Source organism: Panthera onca, chromosome F2 (assembly GCF_046562875.1).
Source record: "Panthera onca isolate mPanOnc1 chromosome F2, mPanOnc1 haplotype 2, whole genome shotgun sequence".
Classification (NCBI taxonomy): domain Eukaryota; kingdom Metazoa; phylum Chordata; class Mammalia; order Carnivora; family Felidae; genus Panthera; species Panthera onca.
Window position 1 is genome coordinate 77,236,903 of NC_138356.1, and position 19,699 is coordinate 77,256,601.

Consider the following 19,699-nt stretch of genomic DNA (forward strand, 5'->3'; position numbering starts at 1 on the left):
TCTGCCGTGGTACCCAACTGATGGTTTAAAATAGCCCTGGATCTTTCAAGGAGCGGGGTGTCTGGTGTTGGCAGGGATAAGGTCATTCTCCGTGATGTCTTTCTCCGGGCCTCCATGTTTTCATTTTTTCAAAATATGCTCCCATTTAGTTCAGCAATTCATAATTTGCCAGGCGCTCCCAGGAGGATAAGTTTCATTGACATTTTGCTCTTACACATGCCTGCCCGGACTCATTGCACATGCTTCTCCTAGGGTTCTTGATAAAATTCAGTGTAACTATCCTTGGGAATTCTTAGCAACCTCAGTTCTCAGAGACACACAATGACAAGTTTCAGCCTCGGGCAAGGAAGTTTATTTGGCAGAAAGAATGTGAGATTTGGTGTTCTGTCTACCATTGCCCACCAGATTCCACTTCTAGAAAACAGGGACAACCATGCCTGTACTATGTGTAATGACGAGCCTTCAGATGCACTGGCTTCAAGTGCACAGCCTCAATTCAAATCTCCTCTCCACCAATTACTAGGGAAGTCTCCTTAGGCAACTAACTTCACCTCTCTGAACTTCAGCCCCCTCATTTCTAAAACAAAATAAAAATCATAGTGCCTATTCCAAAAGACTTCTGGAATGAATCAATGGTGACTTAGATAATGTACTTTGGCATGGCCAATGTGGCCAAGTTCATGAAAGAAAAATAGGAATAAACAATCTTAACATAGCCTTTATCATTATAAACATTTTAATGGATATATTTATATACTAAGTACTTTTTAATGTTGAGTTAGTAAACTGTGAGGTTATGAATTAAACCAGTTTCTACTCCTGTGAAGCTTAATTCTAGTGAGAGAAGTAGTGAATCAAGAATTATATAGCTGCTTGGGTAGTGATGATAAATAAGGATCCAGACATACCAGAGATATCTTCTAGTGGGGAGAGCAAGAATTTGGTGGAAGATGAGTCGATAAAGGCAGACTCTGGCCAAACTGTGAGAACTTGAGCTTTCCATTCTGGAGACAGGAACCATTTTTGTTTCACTTGTGAAAATAGAAAAAAAAAAAGACTTTTTGTTTATTTTTATATTGTTTTAAGTGTTCATTACTCTCTTTCCATAAATATTTATTTAACACCCACAAAATACCAGGCATTGTGCTAGATTTGCGATAGTCACAAATCACTTAGAGTAATTTAGCTGATATTCAGTGTAAGCAGATAGAATATTAACAACTAAATAATTAAATGGATACAGATTGTGATACGAGGGGTTGTGATACTGAAATGCGGGCTCACGATGGACTTTACTCAGGACATTCAGGCTCAGCTCCTCTCTGAAAGATAAGAAGATGCCAGAAGAATCTGGAAGGTGGAGGTACCTGGGGACCTACATGAGAAAGTTACACAGATAAGAATCAGGGTGATGTGGTGCTTGAAATGAACTTCTGTGGCAGCTGGAATGTTACTCCTGTCCCTCCTTGAATATCACTCCCTTGGCATTTGATCTTTCAGAACTTTTGTGTGCTTATCTCTCAAATGGACCTGCTATCACTAACTCACAGACTTGTTGAGAAACACAAACTGCTTAGTTCAGGGCCTGTGCCTCGGTGCATTTAGGCCTCCATAATGGAAGGCCATAGACTGGGTGACTTAAACAACAAAAATGTATTTCTTCCAGCTCTGGAGACTGGACAGTCCAAGATAAATGTGCCAGTTGACTTGGCTCCTGGTAAAGGCCTGCTTCCTGGTTTGCATACAGTTGCCTTCTTGCTGGTTCCTCATACGGCAGAGAGACAGCTCTGGTCCCTTCACCTTCTTACAGGGCATTCATCCCATTATGGGCACCCCAACCTCATGACCTCACCTGGACTAACTACCTCCCAAAGACCCCGCCTCCCAATGCCATCGCAGTGGGGATTAGATCTTCAATATGTGAATTTGAGGGGGGCACAAACATTCAGTCCACAGCAGCCTGGCACCAGTGAGTTCTCATTAGAAAATATCGGTCAGCTCACCTAAGTCCTCTACTCCAAAATCTTTCAATGGTTCCCTATTTTACTCGAGGCAAATGCCAGAGTCGTCACGTCTTGCAGAGCCCTCTGTCTGGTCACCGTGGCCTCCTAGTGGATTCTCCAACACTCAATGCCTTTGCTGTTGCCCTTCCTCTACCAGAGTTGCCCCTCCTTGCTTCTCTGGGGGTCTAAATCCTTTCTCGGTCCACTTCAAGTCTTTGCTCAAGCGCCCCCCGTCAATCAGACTCCCCCGACCACGCTTCTTACTACTGTAAGCTGCTGCACACCCCAGCCTTTGACGTCTCTTACCCTGGTCCACATATTCCAGCACGGTCTGTAATCCACACATTTATCGTTGCTCATTGAGAGTGAACCGTCTGCCTCCTCTGCTCGTATCTAGGTTCCAAAAGGAAAGGATCATGTCTGTCTGGCTCGCTGATTTATCCTGAACACTTCGAACAGCGCCTGGCACAGTAAGTAGTCAGGATTTATTTATCGGCTAGATGAACAGATGAGTGAATAGACGGTAATTTGTTGTTAAAGGTGCTCTTGTCAGAAGATGATTATTTTAGACTCTTGATCTGGCAGCATGAAAGAGACTGGCAAGAATGTAGCTGTCACCTAGGGGCCCGGACTAGACGATCCAAAGAAGTAATTTAATATTATTTTAGAAAGTGAGGATTTTCTCTCCGTTGCCTTTTCTTGAGCCCCTTCATCCACAGCAACTATTCAAAATCCAAAAATAAACTATATATTAAAAATAATCAGTTCCATTTAACATACTGAACTGGGCTCATGGGAAGATGAAGTGTAGTTGTCTAATTAGAGAATTAATGTAGGAGGTAAATATTGCAGCAAAGATCTCCTTTAGGCCCTGCCTGACTATGGTATTTCATTATGCTTTAATTACTCCGGGTGATTTGTGGTTGGAGATGGATCCCATACATCATGGAAGCTTTAACTGCTGTGATTTTCCATTATGCAGAGTTTTTGTGCGGGAGAGGAATTCAGCAAGGGGGATGTTTTCTAACACTGGGATACGGAGGGTGCCCCAACTCTAGGGAGGGCGGTACACATTGTGGAGAAAATGAATCTTCTATGTGGTGGTCATATTGCCACCCGATATGAATCACAGGGACCGGCCTGGTCAGAATCGGAAGGAAGTCAAATGCAGCAGAAAGTGCCTTTGGGATGAAGAAAGGGCATAGCGCAGCATTGCATTTGGGTAGAGCAGGGGGCTTCTAAAGAGATGGACTGGCTTCAAATACTGACCAGGTTGCATACTGCATGTATGAACAAGGGCATATGATTTCATGTCTCTGAGCTTCCCTTTCTCTATCTACAGAAGGATTTATTTCAGATGGTGCTGTGAGGCCTAACTGACACGGGATGTGTGCTGCACTTAACGTGTAAGAACAGATATCAGGGTTTACCTTCCTTCTTTATCAGCAAAGGGGGAGAATAGGGCACTCTCTCTCCTTTTTTTCCAGTGTTTATCATGCTGCTGTGCTTTATAAAACGTGCTAATTTCCATTATCTCACAAAATCCTCATAATTCATGGGAAAGCTAGCATTTCTTACACTTTCCAGACTATGAATTTGAGCTACAGAAAAATATAGGGATTGAGCCACAAAGTTATCCAGCTGCATTTAGAACACGGGTAGAACCACTTTTGCCCATGTTCTAAATGCAGCTAGATAACTTTGTGGATCAATCCCTAGAAATAAGTCGTAAGAGAAAGACAGATACCGTATGTTTTCACTCTTATGTGGATCCTGAGAGACTTAACAGAAGACCCTGGGGGAGGGGAAGGAAAACAAAGAAAGTTAGAGAGGGAGGGAGCCAAACCATAAGAGACTCAAAAACTGAGAACAATCTGAGGGTTGATGGGGAGTGGGAGGGAGTGGGGGTGGGTGATGGGTATTGAGGAGGGACCTGTTGGGATGAGCACTGGGTGTTGTATGGAAATTAATTTGACAATAAATTTCATATTAAAAAAATAAAAATAAAAAATGTAAAAATAAAATTATTTGAAGTCTTAAAAAAAAAAAGAACCGCTTTTATATAACCCTTCATACCATCTCATCTCTCCACTGAGAAATGGTGTTTTTCTTCCTAAAACAAATCTATCCGGGGGCGCCTGGGCGGCTCAGTCGGTTGAGCGTCTGACTTCGGCTCAGGTCACGATCTCACGGTCCGTGGGTTCGAGCCCCGTGTCGGGCTCTGTGCCGACAGCTCAGAGCCTGGAGCCTGTTTCAGATTCTGTGTCTCCCTCTCTCTCTGACCCTCCCCCGTTCATGCTCTGTCTCTCTCTGTCTCAAAAATAAATAAATTTTAAAAAAAATTTTAAAACAAATCTATCCAGATCTCACCTTCTAGGTGGTTACTAAGGAAATAACCAGATTCACAGAATTTGCCATCTAAAGAGTTAATCATGATTGATAGGAGGAACATGAGTATTTGGATAAGTAGGTATAATCCCCACAAATGTTTACACTCCTGTCTCAAAGAAAAAACACATCTAAGGTGTATTAGAGGAAAACTAATTCTCTTCCTTTTCTCCTGGCCATGGTCAAGGGCAATTTTAAAGATAAAAGTCTAAGAAATCCAGTGAATGACCTTTTACACATCCATAGCCTTACTGAAACAGACATTGCTTAATTTGTGCTTTAAACTCAATAGTCTATGAAAGCATGGATTCTGCTGTCATTATGCCTGCCTTAAATCTTACTCAGTTCTGTGGCTGTGTGACTTTAAAAAGGAAGTCAACCTCTCTGAGACACATTTTCTGAAGTCATAAATCCGAAATAACACTACTTACTGTGGGAAGTACATCTGGAGATTTGATAGCTAGCTAGCTAGCTAGCCAAGATAGACGATAGACAGCTAGATAGCTAGATAGACCAGATAGATGATAGATACATAGGTACAGATCTATAGATATACAGTCCTTAGTACAGTGCCTGCATGTAATAAACAGTACAAATTAGCTCATTAGTATTATCATTAGTAAGAAAAATGGTAACAGTGAACATTTCTCTTCTCTGAATCAGCAATCTTCGTTTTTCTAATAGCAATCCACCATTACCAAAACCAAACTTTTAAGGGAAAATGGAATTTTAAGAGTGGTAGGATTCAAATAGGAAACCTGATAGACTCAACTGAACTGAAAGACACTTTTCCAAACGTGAATATGTCTTTGCTAGTTAGTAATTCACCCTGTGGTGAAATTATTCAGGAACTTGGGTCAGGGAAACATTATGCTGTACTATAAGGCTCAAAGCTTCACTTTTCCAATATGAAATTATTTCTTGCTTGATGGACTATGGGGGAAGGTACAGAACAAATGCAGAAGTTTCAGAAAGCAATTTGACAAAACAAATGTTATACAATAAAATTAATTTCTCACAGAATTACTTACTGTAGTGAGCAAAGTAAATTCATCATAGCAATCTTAGAAAGCATATTTTGTTAGTGAATTTCTTCTTTTATTAAATTTAAAAACATGCATACAAAATTCAAAAGTCACAATAGGATATTTTGAAGATATTAAGTGTAGAAAGTATTTTTTATGGGATCGCAAAATATTTGCCTTTTAGTATTAAGTCAGAACAAAATCAGGTGGCTACACGGGTGATGCAAAATCTCAACTATATAAAACTACTTATAGGGAAATGTTATGGCAGCAATTAATTCTGACAGTGGATTGTGGATGAGAGTTTATTTTATATTTCATTTATTTTTTATTTTATATTTTACTTTTATTTTCTTCTAAAAGGAAAACTATGCCATTTACAGCCAGAAAATAATATTTTATTATATATAATATTATTTTAAAATAAGTCATCATTAGAGGATAGAAAATAAGAGGGCATACATTTTTCTCCCCATGGAGTTAAAGGCAACCTCAGCGTGGCTGGTTTTAGTACTCTGTGATCTGACTTTACCAACCCTGAACCACTGTGGCAGCAAAATCCCCTACACGAAAAAAGAAAGAGGCTGTTCACATCTGTCTTATCTTTTAATAATTGTATTTTAAATTATAGCTATTTGTCAAAAACTCTTAAACTTGTAGCTGTGGATCTATAAGTCCCATGACCTGTCTTCTCTGGAAAGGGCTGATGTGATTAGAAATGTTCCATTATCAATCATTCAACTCAGGCACTCCTCCTGTGCTAGCTCGCTCTCTCTCTCTCTCTCTCTCTCTCTCTCTCTCTCTCTCTCTCAATCCCCCTTCCTTCCTCCCTCCCTCCCTCCCTCTTGTCAATTACTCTAAATATTTTAGACAAAACATCAGACCATTTCTACCTCTTCTCGGCTATGGTTATCACTCAGGGAATTTTATTTTAAATCTTTCCTTAGAAGGAAGTTTCCTGGGGAGAATTCTTTTCCAGTGCTGTGAAGGGAAGGCTAACTCCTACACTTTTCATGGACTCAGCAACAGATGGTAACAAATGTGGTTAAAAGCAGCCCCTTTGGAACAAAGTGACTTTCTGCCATTGGATGGGGTCTGTGGTGGGTTTTTATTCCTCAGGTCCTAGGGACTAGCACATTTCAAAGTGACACTTACCTGTGAAAGTAGCCTGCAAGGGAGCTATTCCCTGCTCTCCTTACCCTGGGAGGGACTTCTTCAGAAAAAGGAGAGAGATGGAGAGTTGAATATTGTTCCTGTGTATTTGTGTTTCTTCTCTTAGGCATAAACATGGTATTTAGTGAGTGCTTTTCATCTCTCCATCTAGCTTTTTTGCCTGACCTCAGAGGAGGTCTTTGCCCCAGGAATTACCATGGGAGAGAATTATGGGACTGCCCTACCCACCTTTCTATCTGGAAATTTACAGTTAGATAGTTCCTTACTCAGCTCTCCCCGCGCCCCTTACAAGTTGACGAATCTTATTTCACCTTCTTAAGTGGTAATTAGCTGTATATGTGTCTTTTTTCTAACTTATTCTCTAGGGATTTTTGTGGTCTAGGAAAATGTCTTATTTTTCTTTGAGTAGATGGTAACATTTTGTCTTACAGTTTTTAGATCCATGGAGACTCACTCTATTTCTTTTCAATCAAATTGAATCTGAGCACCCACTGACCAAGGTGGTGACTAATTCAATCCATTACATTATTGGGGTCCTCCTGTCTTCCTTGGGAACTAAGACCACACATCCAAAATAGGAAAGGAGGAGGTGGCCTCCAGTGAGCGGTGGGCACCGTCCTTCCTTAGCTCCATCCTCCACAGGGACCATAATTAAGCCCTCAGCTCTCAGACTACTGGTACAGAGATGCCCACGAAGCTCTCAGAGGCCACAAGTCCTCATGTAAAGCCACTGCTGACGCTGTCGAGCCATTCCACAACCAAGGGGCGGCAGGCAAGCAGGAAACAGATCTCCGCAGTTCCTGAGTCTCGGACCTGACATTGCTTTCCATTCTCTCACCTCCCTCCCTCCCAGACAGGACTCCTCAATGAGGTTCTTTCATCCCTGCTTTGATGAGCCCTCACCTCCCAAATACACCTTGAGTAGACATACCTCGGTGATGTTTGACCCTGCAATGTCTTTTAAGCCTTGAAAACACAAAATGTTGAGAGACTACCAGGTGAAACCCTTATCACAGAGGCGATCTTGCATTGGGCTTACACTTTTTCACCTGAACTGGGTAAAGAGATCTACATTTAATGGATAAAAGAAACTGAGAGCCAGAGAGTTGAGGCAACATAACAAATATGGAAGTCTTAGACCAGAACTGCTAATTGGGCCCAATCATCCCATTTATTTCTCAACCTTCCTCTCTTACATACACTGGCCAGCAGTCCCAGTTTGCATAGGATTGGGAATTTCCCAGAATATGAGCTTTCAGGGCTAAACCTGGAACAGTTCCAGTTAAACCAGGGTGAGTTGGTCACCCTATTACTATGTATACCATGGTTTCTATCTTGGAGACTCTAAGAAAGGTCACAGAGTTTGTACAATACTCGGAGTATTACAAAAGCTTAACAAAATCATTTTTATTCACTCAGTGTGTTTAAGTCACTATTTCTACTTATCCCCCATTTTATTTTACCCCCTCCCACTCTTCTTGCGGTTGTGGATATTTAATCTGATATGTTACCTGGTACCCAGCAAAAGGCCTATGTGCTTCTCATCATGCAGTCTTTGGGAAAAGGGTCTCCCTCCTTCTGATTCCATTGTCCATTTTAACACATATTTAAGAGACACATTAAGTTAGACATGATTTCAAATTCAGGCACTATCCCTTCTAAATAACATTGTCTTGAGTGAGTCATTTAAGCTCCTATCTTTTGTAGTCCATATACCATCCATCTCATTCCACTCTGAAGTTCAAGTTTGGTGTTCTGATTAAAGTAATTAAAAACTTTAAGTATGAATATACTTGCCATGAAGCGATGTTTTTTCTGTTTACAGAGAGAGGATGATGACCCTGGTTTTTGTGGGGTCTTGCTAAGAGGAATAAATATCTGTTGACAAAATACATTTCTGGAATAGAGTTTTTTTGATCAGTTGTTGATTAATTATACATAGCACAAGGGGCACACATCCACTTGGGACTTCCTAGGAGATATCCGGATGTGATCATGTGATTCCTGGTATAAATCTACTCTGGACTTACTGGTTCTTGGTATAAATGTACTCTTGATTTAAATGGTTCTTGAAGAATCATCAAAAGTTTATCTGAGTGACTTTGCTGGTCTTGGTCTCTTGTGCCAACTTGGACTGGGGGCCTGGATCCCCCGGGGTGCGGTGATGAACCACTCACTTTGATCTCCACCATCGCCAAGTTGCTGCAGTGTCCAAAAAGCTCATTTTAAGAGAGGAAAGGGTCCCTTGATGATTATATCAGGCATATGAATGCTGCTATTTAGCCCAGAATGAGTGCATGTGTAAGGTTTTTAATTAAAGCCACGCTTCTGCCATAGGAAGGAGCCAAAGGTACCCGGTCTTCTCAGGAAAGCCCTGGGATGCCATGTGTGAAAAAGGGAAGTAGAGAAGAAAGACAATGGAATCCAGAAATCTACTGGAAACTCTGGATGTCTAGAAAGATGATCTGAAGTGAAAAATAACAGGGGAAAATGTAAAGTTCTGAAGTTTAGTCTGAAAAATAAAAAGTCAACCATAAGAAAAATGTCTTGTGTCAGAAGATTCTTAAATTTTCCTCACCCGTCTCCTACACCTCTACCTATTTAGTGCTAACTAATTATCTCATTGCCTTGGGGCATGACATCTGTGGGACCATACTTCATCTGAAAGCAGAATCTTGACCCACTGGGAATCAGCATTCTTTTCAGAGGGGCTGGGACAAGGTCACCTAGGCACAGACACAGCCATCTCACTTCTCCATGTTGTGTACATACACATAAGCTGAGTGGAGTGTTAGACCAGAGTCCGTGTTGCACCTCAGTCTCTCCCTCCTTCCACTCGTGTGCCTGAGGATGCCCGAGATTCAGCTACAGTAGGGGTAGGAAGCATAGCTTAGGTCTGCAAACTAACTTAAAGATGTGCTCCAATCCAGTTCATATCAGAGCTCCTTGTTTGGAAAATTATTTGGTTAAGATGTTACTAAAGTGTTTCTTTGATTCCCATTCTGCTATTGTCCTTTCATCTTTAAAGACACAAAATTGTAGAATGGATTAAAACACATAACCTAACAATATGTTGTCTACAAGACAAGGGCTTCTTTTTTTATTTAAGTTTATTTCTTTATTTTGAGAGAGACAGAGACAGAGAGAGCATGCCAGGGGGAGGGGCAGAAAGAGGGAGAGAGAGAATCCCAAGCAGGTTCCATGTTGTCAGCACGGAGTGTGATGCAGAGATCGATCACACAAACTGTGAGATCATGACCTGAGCCAAAATCAAGAGATAGACGCTTACCCGACTGAGCCACCCAGGCACCCTGAAACTCACTTCAAATATAACAACATAAAAAAGTTGAAAGTAAAAAAAAAAAAAAACAGGAACAGATATATTATGATAATATTACGTGAAAAAAAAAAGCAGGACTGGCCATATTAATATCAAATAAACCAGATGTCAGGGTAAAGCAAATCAGCAGAGACAGAGACGAATATTATATAATGATACAAGAGTCAAACTCTCAAGGGATATATAGCAATCCTAAGGTAGATGCATCAAATCACATAGCTTCAAAATATGTGAAGCAAAAGCAGATAAAACTGAAAGGATAAATAGACAAGCCACAATTATACTTGGAGATTTCAACATCTGTTTCTGAACAACTGATAGAACTGGGCAAAAAGTCAACAAGAACATAGAAAAACTCATAAACACCACCAACCAGCAAGATGTGCATTACATTTATAGACCACTTCACACAACAGCAGAAAACACATTATTTTCAGGTGCACAAGGAACATATACCCCGAAAGAGCATATCCTGGGACATAAAACAAATCCTGATAAATTTAAAAGAATTGAAATCATACAGAATGTCTTCTCTGACCAAATTGAAGTCAAACTACAGAATTAATCACATAAAGTTAAAAGGAAAATGCCAAACAGTTGGAGATTAAATAACACACTTCTAAATATTTCAGGTAATGAAGATGAAGTCTCAAGGGAAATTTTAAAAACGCATTGAGCTGAATGACAATGAAAATACAAAATTTTGAAAACTTAGCTGAAATGAACTAATTTATTAAAAAACAGAAACTACCATAATTCACCCAATATGAAATAGAAAACTTACATAATCTTATAGTTTTTAAGGATATCATATTTGTAATTTCAAAGTCTACAGAAAGAAATTTTCAGACCCAGATGTTTTCATGGGAGAATTTTACCAACATTTATGAAAAAGAGCACCAATCTGATAAAATCTGTGACAGAAATAGATAAATTGTACTTTATCAACATTAAAAAATGTTTGCCCTGGAGCGCCTGGGTTGCTCAGTGGGTTAACCGTCCGACTTTGGCTCAGGTCATGATCTCACAGTCTGTGAGTTCAGCCTTGTGACTGGTTCTGTGCTGACAACTCAGAGCCTGGAGCCTGCTTTGGATTCTGTCTCTCTCGCTCGCTCTCTCTCTCTGCCCTTCCCCCACTCATGCTTTGTCTCTCAGAAATGAAAAAAAATTAAAAAAATTGTTTTTAAATGTTTGCCCTACAAAAGACCCTGTAAAAAGCAGAGAAAACTTAGTTACAGAGTGGAAAAAAATATTTGCAAGCTATATATCTGGAGAAGATATATAGTATCTGGAATATATAAAGAACTCTCAAGTATCAAATAGTTAAAAAAAAAGAGAGAGAATTAATGAAAAAATCTTTTAACCCCAAATATACAGAGGGGTACAAAACATGAACAGAAATTTCACCAAAATGCATGTACCAGGGATACTAAGCACATGAAAAGATTTTCAATATCATTAGCCGTTAGGGAAATGCAAATTAAAACCGCAATCAGATATCACAGCAAACCTCTCAGAAAACCTAAAATTAAAAATAGTGACCACATCAAATGCTGGGAAGAATGTGAAGAAAATTTTGATCACTCACACGTGGCTGGTGGCTGGTAGGAATGTTGACAGAGGACAGCCTCCCCAGAGTTCATTTTGGCAGTTTTTTTAGAAACTAAGGAGGTAAACACCATATAATCCATTAGTTGCATCCACAGACAGTTATCCCATATATAAAGCAAAAAACAAAAAACTTACATTCATTTTAAAACCTGTACACAAATGGTTTTAACAACTTAATTTGTAACAGCCCCGAACGAAGACCAATCCAGATGTCCTCATATAGTGACACAAACTGTAGTGTGCCCGTGCCATGGAGCACCACTCAGCAATAAAATGGAATAAAGTATTAATAAAGGCAGCAACCCGTGAAACTCTCCAGAGATTTATGCTGAGTGAAAGAAGCCAGCCTTAAAAGGTTACTTACCATATTACTGTATTTCTAGAACGTTATCCAAATGAAATAATTATACGAATGGAAAACAAATTAATTGTTGCCAAGCGTTAAGGAGAGGGTAGGAGGGGAGGCAAGTAGTGTGGCTAAAAGCAGGTAACATGATCACTCGGTGGTGATAGGAATGTCCTGCAATTTGACCGTATGGATGTCAATAACCTTGTTGTGATATTGTGCCGTAGTCGGACAAAATGTTGCCATGGGGTGAAACTGGGTGAAAGGTGCATGGGGTCTCCCTGCATTACTTCTTACAGATGAACATGAATTTGAAATAATCTCTAAATTAAAAAAAAAGTTTAATTAAAAAATGCATGCCGACTTGTTTCTGACTGAGGTGATCTTTAAATGAAAACAAAGAGAAGGAAGAAAGGGAGGAAGGAAGGGAGGAAAGAAGAAGGAAAGAAGGAAAAGAAATGTACACTGCCTTAAAGACACAGTTCATCTCTATGGTTTAAAAAGAAGATGTATTGGGCAAAGTAATATTGAAGAAGAAGACCAAAGCAGGAGGCATCACAATCCCAGACTTTAGCCTCTACTACAAAGCTGTAATCATCAAGACAGCATGGTATTGGCACAAAAACAGACACATAGACCAATGGAATAGAATAGAGACTCCAGAACTGGACCCACAAAAGTATGGCCAACTAATTTTGACAAAGCAGGAAAGAATATCCAATGGAAAAAAGACAGTATCTTTTAACAAATGGTGCTGGGAGAACTGGACAGCAACATGCAGAAGAATGAAACTAGACCACTTTCTTACACCACTCACAAAAATAAACTGAAAATGGATGAAGGACCTGAATGTGAGACAGGAAACCATCAAAACCCTAGAGAAGAAAGCAGGAAAAAACCTCTCTGACCTCAGCCGCAGCAATTTCTTACTTGATACATCTCCAAAGGCAAGGGAATTAAAAGCAAAAAGGAACTATTGGGACCTCATGAAGATAAAAACCTTCTGCACTGCAAAGGAAACAATCAATAAAACTAAAAGGCAACCGACGGAATGGGAAAAGATATTTGCAAATGACATATCGGACAAAGGGCTAATATCCAAAATCTATAAAGAACTCACCAAACTCCACACCCAAAAATCAAATAATCCAGTGAAGAAATGGGCAGAAGACATGAATAGACACTTCTCTAAAGAAGACATCCAGATGGCCAACAGACACATGAAAAAATGCTCAACGTCGCTCCTCATCAGAGAAATATAAATCAAAACCACACTCAGATATCACCTCACGCCAGTCAGAGTGGCTAAAATGAATACATCAGGAGACTGTAGATGCTGGCGAGGATGTGGAGAAACGGGAACCCTCTTGCACTGTTGGTGGGAATGCAAACTGGTGCAGCTGCTCTGGAAAACAGTGTGGAGGTTCCTCAAAAAATTAAAACTAGATCTACCCTATGACCCAGCAATAGCACTGCTAGGAATTTGCCCAAGGGATACAGGAGTGCTGATGCATAGGGGCACTTGTACCCCAGTGTTTATAGCAGCACTTTCAACAATTAGCCAAATTATGGAAAGAGCCTAAATGTCCATCAACTAATGAATGGATAAAGACATTGTGATTTATATACAATGGAGTACTACGTGGCAATGAGAAAGAATAAAATCTGGCCTTTTGTAGCAACGTGGATGGAACTGGAAAGTGTGATGCTAAGTGAAATAAGCCATACAGAGAAAGACAGATACCATATGGTTTCACTCTTATGTGGATCCTGAGAAACTTAACAGAAACCCATGGGGGAGGGGAAGGAAAATAAAAAGAGGTTAGAGTGGAAGAGAGCCAAAGCATAAGAGACTCTTAAAAACTGAGAACAAACTGAGGGTTGATGGGGGGTGGGAGGGAGGGAAGGGTGGGGGATGGGTATTGAGGAGGGCACCTGTTGGGATGAGCCCTGGGTGTTGTATGGAAACCAATTTGACAATAAATTTCATATTAAAAAAAATAAAAGAAAAAAATAAAAGAATTGTCAAAGAAATAAAAATAAATTAATAAAAATAAATTAAAAAAACGAAAAACAAAATGTATTGGGGCGCCTGGGTGGTTCAGTCAGTTAAGTGCCCGACTCTTGATCTCGACTCAGGTCATGACCTCGGCTCAGGTCATGATCTCCCAGTTCCATGAGCTCAAGCCCCACACCCGACTCTGTGCTGACAGTGTGGAACCTTCTTGGGATTCTCTCTCCCTCTCTCTCTACCCTTACCCCACTCATGCTGGCTCTCTCTCTCTCTCTCTCAAAATAAATAAATAAACTTAAAAAAAAATAAAAAGGAGATGTGTTACGATGAAAGCACATTGAATGATTAGGTTAAACATATTCAGTAGAGGTCTTCTAAAATAAGATGCCTTGAAATACACATAAATCATAAAGGTTGTTTATTTCACACACTGTTTTAACGCAATGGGAATATTGATGGGAATGTCTAAATTTTATATTGCACTTTATTCTTACGATGGATTTCCACAAATCTATCGGTCAGATCACACATTTTTTTATTCAATACAATATATTCTTTACTATATGAGCAATTGTCATTATTGACTAAAGAAAGAAATAAAATAATACAGTTTCAATAGTTTTTATTTTTACAGTCAGATTTGTCCCATCACATGATTAGACAGAAAATAAAGAGAGTAAGATTCAGAGCCAAAGAAGTGAAGATAGCCTTTCTGAAGCTTGAAATCCCAATGATGGAAATAATAAACTTCCCTTTTTTTCTGGTAGATAAGTGACTTTTGAAATAGATTAGCATTACTAAGTATTCTGTGCAACCCACCGCCTCAAAATTACTGACTTAAGCAATAATTTTGTTATCTCTCACACTTTCACCGGGTCAGGAACTCAGACGAGGCACTGCATATATGGCTTATATCTGCCCTATAATATCTAGAATTTCATCTGGGAAGACTCAAAAGCTGGGAGGCGAGTCATCTGAACGAGTCCTCACTCACATGCTTGGTGACTGATCTGGGCTATCCGCTCAGACGTCAACTAGGGCTTTTGGCCGGAAGCTCTGTTTTTGGTGTGGTCTGTCTTTGTGGGCTAGTTTGGGCTTTTTCACAACATGGAAGTTGGACTCTCAGTGGGAAGTGTTCCCAGAGGCCTGGGTCCCCAACATGGAAGGGTGTAACTTCTACTGTATTCTGCTGGTAAATCAGTCATGGAGCCCAGGTTCAAGGGGACGGGAACCATAACCCATGTGTTCCAAGTGAATCCTCAAAGAATTTTGAGACCATCATTTAAAACTGCCACAGTCATCCCACTGGCCACACATTATTTACATATGTGTAAATAATGCAGTATAAATTATTGCAATGATTGATAGGATGAAATCCTATCAATCAAATCCAGGACAGAGGAAGCTCCTCAGGTACCAATTTTCAAAGGATGTGAGGGTCATATTTAAAACCACCACAGGGAGGTCGAGATGAGAAACTCCATGTTTCAAGGAACAGAAATGTAAGGTGGAAATAACGTGGACATTATGTGTCTCATTATTTCCCCGTGGAAGATATTTCACAGCATTTCGTAGTTATGGAAGGATGTGGCTGAATATGAGACAGCATTAGTTGAAAACAGGATTCACAGGATATGTGAAATTTTTCAGCCTTTTTTCATTGAGGCATTTTGGAACATGTTATACAGAGGGGAGGTATTTAATATTTAAAGGTCGTATTAAATCTTTATTTATATCTCAAGAAAGGATTTTTTTTAAACATCCAAAATAAAAATGGAGTATGTGAATGATACAGAACCCAAATCTTTTGTTGAACTAGCATCCACCATGGTTTGACTGATTTTCTCAGAGTAGCACTTTTAAAAATGTCCATGTCACCAGAGGTTATAGGAATAACATACCTGTGTCGACTTGGCTTCAGTGAAGCAGGACCACATGTGAGTTTAACCTGCGGACCAGGGATTCTAGAGAACCCACCATCTGCCTTTAGGTTTCAGCCCCAGTTCCTCACGTCCAGAGATTTCCCTGACGGCTGTAACAGAAAAGGAAAGCCATAATTTCATCATATCATTGTGATATTGATAATAGAATTGACATACAACCATAATATACAAGGATACTTCTATTGTTGCTGAATGTTATAGTAGGCATTAATGGAGAAGGAGCTTAGGGAACATGGAATCCAGATTGTAAAATATCTGGGTGAGAGATGACATGAAACAAATACAGTGAATTTCTTATAGGGTCTGTGGTCCAGCAAGAGAATCTGCTGGTGATCTCTTTAAATGAGGGTCTAAAATCCTCTGGGGAAAGCCAGTGGCTGATTAAGCAAGGGTTACAACTGGACTAAGGCCTTAATGTAAGCAGTCGTCAGAGGCCTCTCCTACATCCTATCATAGTAAGAAGTGGATAGGTAAGGATATTACCCTGAGAGAAGAGTAGTTTAAAGTACTCAAACGTCATCAAATTATAACACTAGGGTCATAGGAAACACACACACACACACACACACACACACACACACACACACACACCACATTTTGAATAAGCTATGTGGCTCTTACATTATGTACCTACCGAACCAAAAAAATCTATCCTAGGTTCCTAAAGAGTGATGCTGTCTCATATGGAGTCCAATGACTCACAACTGTTCCTGCATATCTATTTTGTGGGGACAGTGCCAGTTTGTATCTATTGTCCTGCTGTGGTCATGAATATCTCTTTTCTTTCTTACAAGCCCAGTTTGGATGATTTATGAACTGAATGTGTGTGCCTCCCTCCAGATTTATATGTTGAAATCTGAGCCCCCCCAAAATGATGGCATTAGGAGGTGAGGCTTCTGGGAGGCAATTATAGTGAACACCTCATAAATGGGATTAGCGCCCTATATGAAGAGACAGGAGAGAGCTCCCTCCCGGCCCATCCCCCACCATGGGAGGCCGTCCTGAAAAGGCACCATCTGCAAAGCAGGAACCGGACACTCACGGAAACCTGACTGTGCTGGCACCGTGATCTCTGACTTCCAGCCTCCAGAACTATGAGAAATAGATTTTTTGGTTGATAACCCCCCAGTTTATGGTGTTTTCTTACAGCAGCACAAGCTGAGTGAAACGGATGATAAATGCTATGGTCACCCCATTGAGTAGGATCCCTGAAATCCTATTTTAAAATTTTGGCAGAATTGTTTCCTTTACTTCTCAAAGAGAGTTGTAAGGGCCAAATCAGAGGCCATATGCAATCCTTCCCTGGTTTCCTCAAATATCCTTACTCTTTTGATGTTAACTATTGTATCATTTACTAAGTTTAATACAAAGGCTTAGAGTCAACTTGGTCACAGCATCTTGAGGCCAGGGGGGTGTGCGTCATTCACTTCTATACACACAGCGCTTGTTACTGTGTTTGTCTGAGCCTAAAATCAATAAATAGTTGTTCAGCGAATGGCTTTTGCTCGTCACTCTTTTCGAGGGTCCAATTAAGTCTCAGGAAGTAAATGGCTGTGCCACGTGTAGCCATTTGCTCAGGCAATAAAAGTGCTTCTTTGGATGAGAACACTCAACAGCCAAAAGTAACAGATTCCCTTTAAGGAAGGGACAGAGTGTCTCCAAGAAAGTGGAATGCAGCTGGGGTTTTTTTTTTGTTTTTTGTTTTTCTTTTTTTCCACCTCACGGCAGGGGCAGCCCTTGCCTCAGATTTCCTTTTTAATGATTTATTAACGCAGTCACATCTGACAACTCGAGTATTTTAATTTTGCTTGATCTGAATGCCACTTTTGACACTGTTGATTATTAGCATCCTCCAGGATCACCTTGAATATTATGTCAGCTCAGCCGCATTGACTTCGAGTGGGTCTCAGTCACGTTTGCGTCAACAGCAATCACCTTCCCCGGTGAGAGGCCTCTTTCCTTCCCGGCTCTCACTGCAGAGGCCCAGTGCCAGGCAAGTCTCCGGTCAGCCGCTCCCGACGAGGCCGCCGCCCCCTCTAAAGAAGAAGGAAATTGGCAGAACGGGAGGCAGCAAGCTTTGACAACAGGCGACAGGCATCTGGGCTCCGCCTCTCTGTGACAAGTGACTTTACCCGCCAGCTCCTCAGAGTCCTCCTCTGTAAGTGCAGGTAGTTCTGCCTACGTCAACCACCTTTGTGAAAATTCCCACAGTACCTCCCAGAGTGCATCACCGCCACCCTTACTGGTGGCCATCCTCCTGGAATGACGTTTAACAAGGAGCCCTGGTGCAAAGGATCATCTACCGACTCAGCATCCCAGGAGCAGTGCCCATGAAGCCAGGACAGGAATTAAAAGCGTCTTTCGACTTAGGAATCCTGACGTGTTTTATTCATGTTATTCTTCAATCTGGAAATATATATATTTAATTTTATTCAACTAGGTCTGCCTCCGGGGCACCTGGGTGGCTCAGTCGGTTAAGCATATGATTTCGGCTCAGGTCATGATTCTCACGGTTCGGTTCGTGGGTTCGAGCCCCGCGTCAGGCTCTGTGCTGACAGCTCAGAGCCTGGAGCCTGCTTTGGATTCTGAGTCTCCCTCTCTCTCTGCCCGTCCCCTGCTCACGCTCCGTCTGTCTCTCCCAAACATAAATAAACATTAACAAGCATGTCTGCCTCCTATACCAGATTATAAATCCCTGTTGAGGCTGAAAGTTCTCCGTTCTTTAGTTTTGCATTCCCTTATAACTTAGGAACCATATAATAATGATGCAAACCAGGATTTTAGTGAAGAGAAAGAGGTGAGATTAATAATTATTCCAGGGTAATAAATCAAAACCCAGCACTGTCTTAACCAAGCTGATATGGTTGCCCTACATATAAACCTTTGCACAAACATATTCACCTAGAAAAGCAGTTAAGTGACTAACAAGTTAAAATTTAAAATTTACAGATCCCGTGCCTCACAGGTCAAAAGTAGCTTTTCCAAATTCAGACTTCTGTACCACTGACCTATTTCTAATCTTTTGTTCCCTATACACACCACTGGCAAACAGATTCCACCTTCCAAAACAGACATATCACTGTATCTTTGGTTTTTTTCTCTCTCCTAATAACCGTGTCCCTGGGCTGCCAAGTTTCTTTGACCCTCTGTCCCAAATACTCTTAAAATCTGCTTCCTTTCTGTCTTCCTCACTGAAGCCACGTTATCCCGGTTCCAATTACGAATATCGCAAAACGTTTTCAAAGTGATATTCTTGATTCTGCTCTGCCTGCCCATCCCCAAAAAGGTACCAATCTTATTTAATTAATTATGATGGATGAATTAAATTAAGAATTGAATCCAAGGTAATTAGCTCCAATATGATCATTTGACTTCCATATTCCCAAATCCTCTGATATCCCCTCATTGACTGGATTATAAAACTCCATCCCCAAACCTCTCTGGTGGCCAATCTGACCTCCACAGGCAGTTGATTCCCCACAGTCTGTTTCCTGCTCCCTGTACAGTGTTGTTAACCCTCCCCATATCTCATGCCTCCCTGAATAGTGATTTTTCTAACCACTACAATTGCTTCTATCTTCCTACAATTGCCTTTCTGTCTCCTTTACTTGAAGAATTCCTAATTTTCATTCCCACTGCAATTCATTTGGTGCCTACTCTGTGAAAGCATTCTGCCCCCCTTAGGAAGAATTGGGAATTACTCCCTTTAAGATTCCACAGCTCTCTCTCCACATCTCTGTAACAGCAAGGAGAGTTTTAAATGCCTCTGTCTGCAGTGGAATGTGAACTTTGTAGACAAGGACTCTGGTTTATTAATCTCCGTATTTCCAGCTTCTTGAAACTACCTGGTAGATAT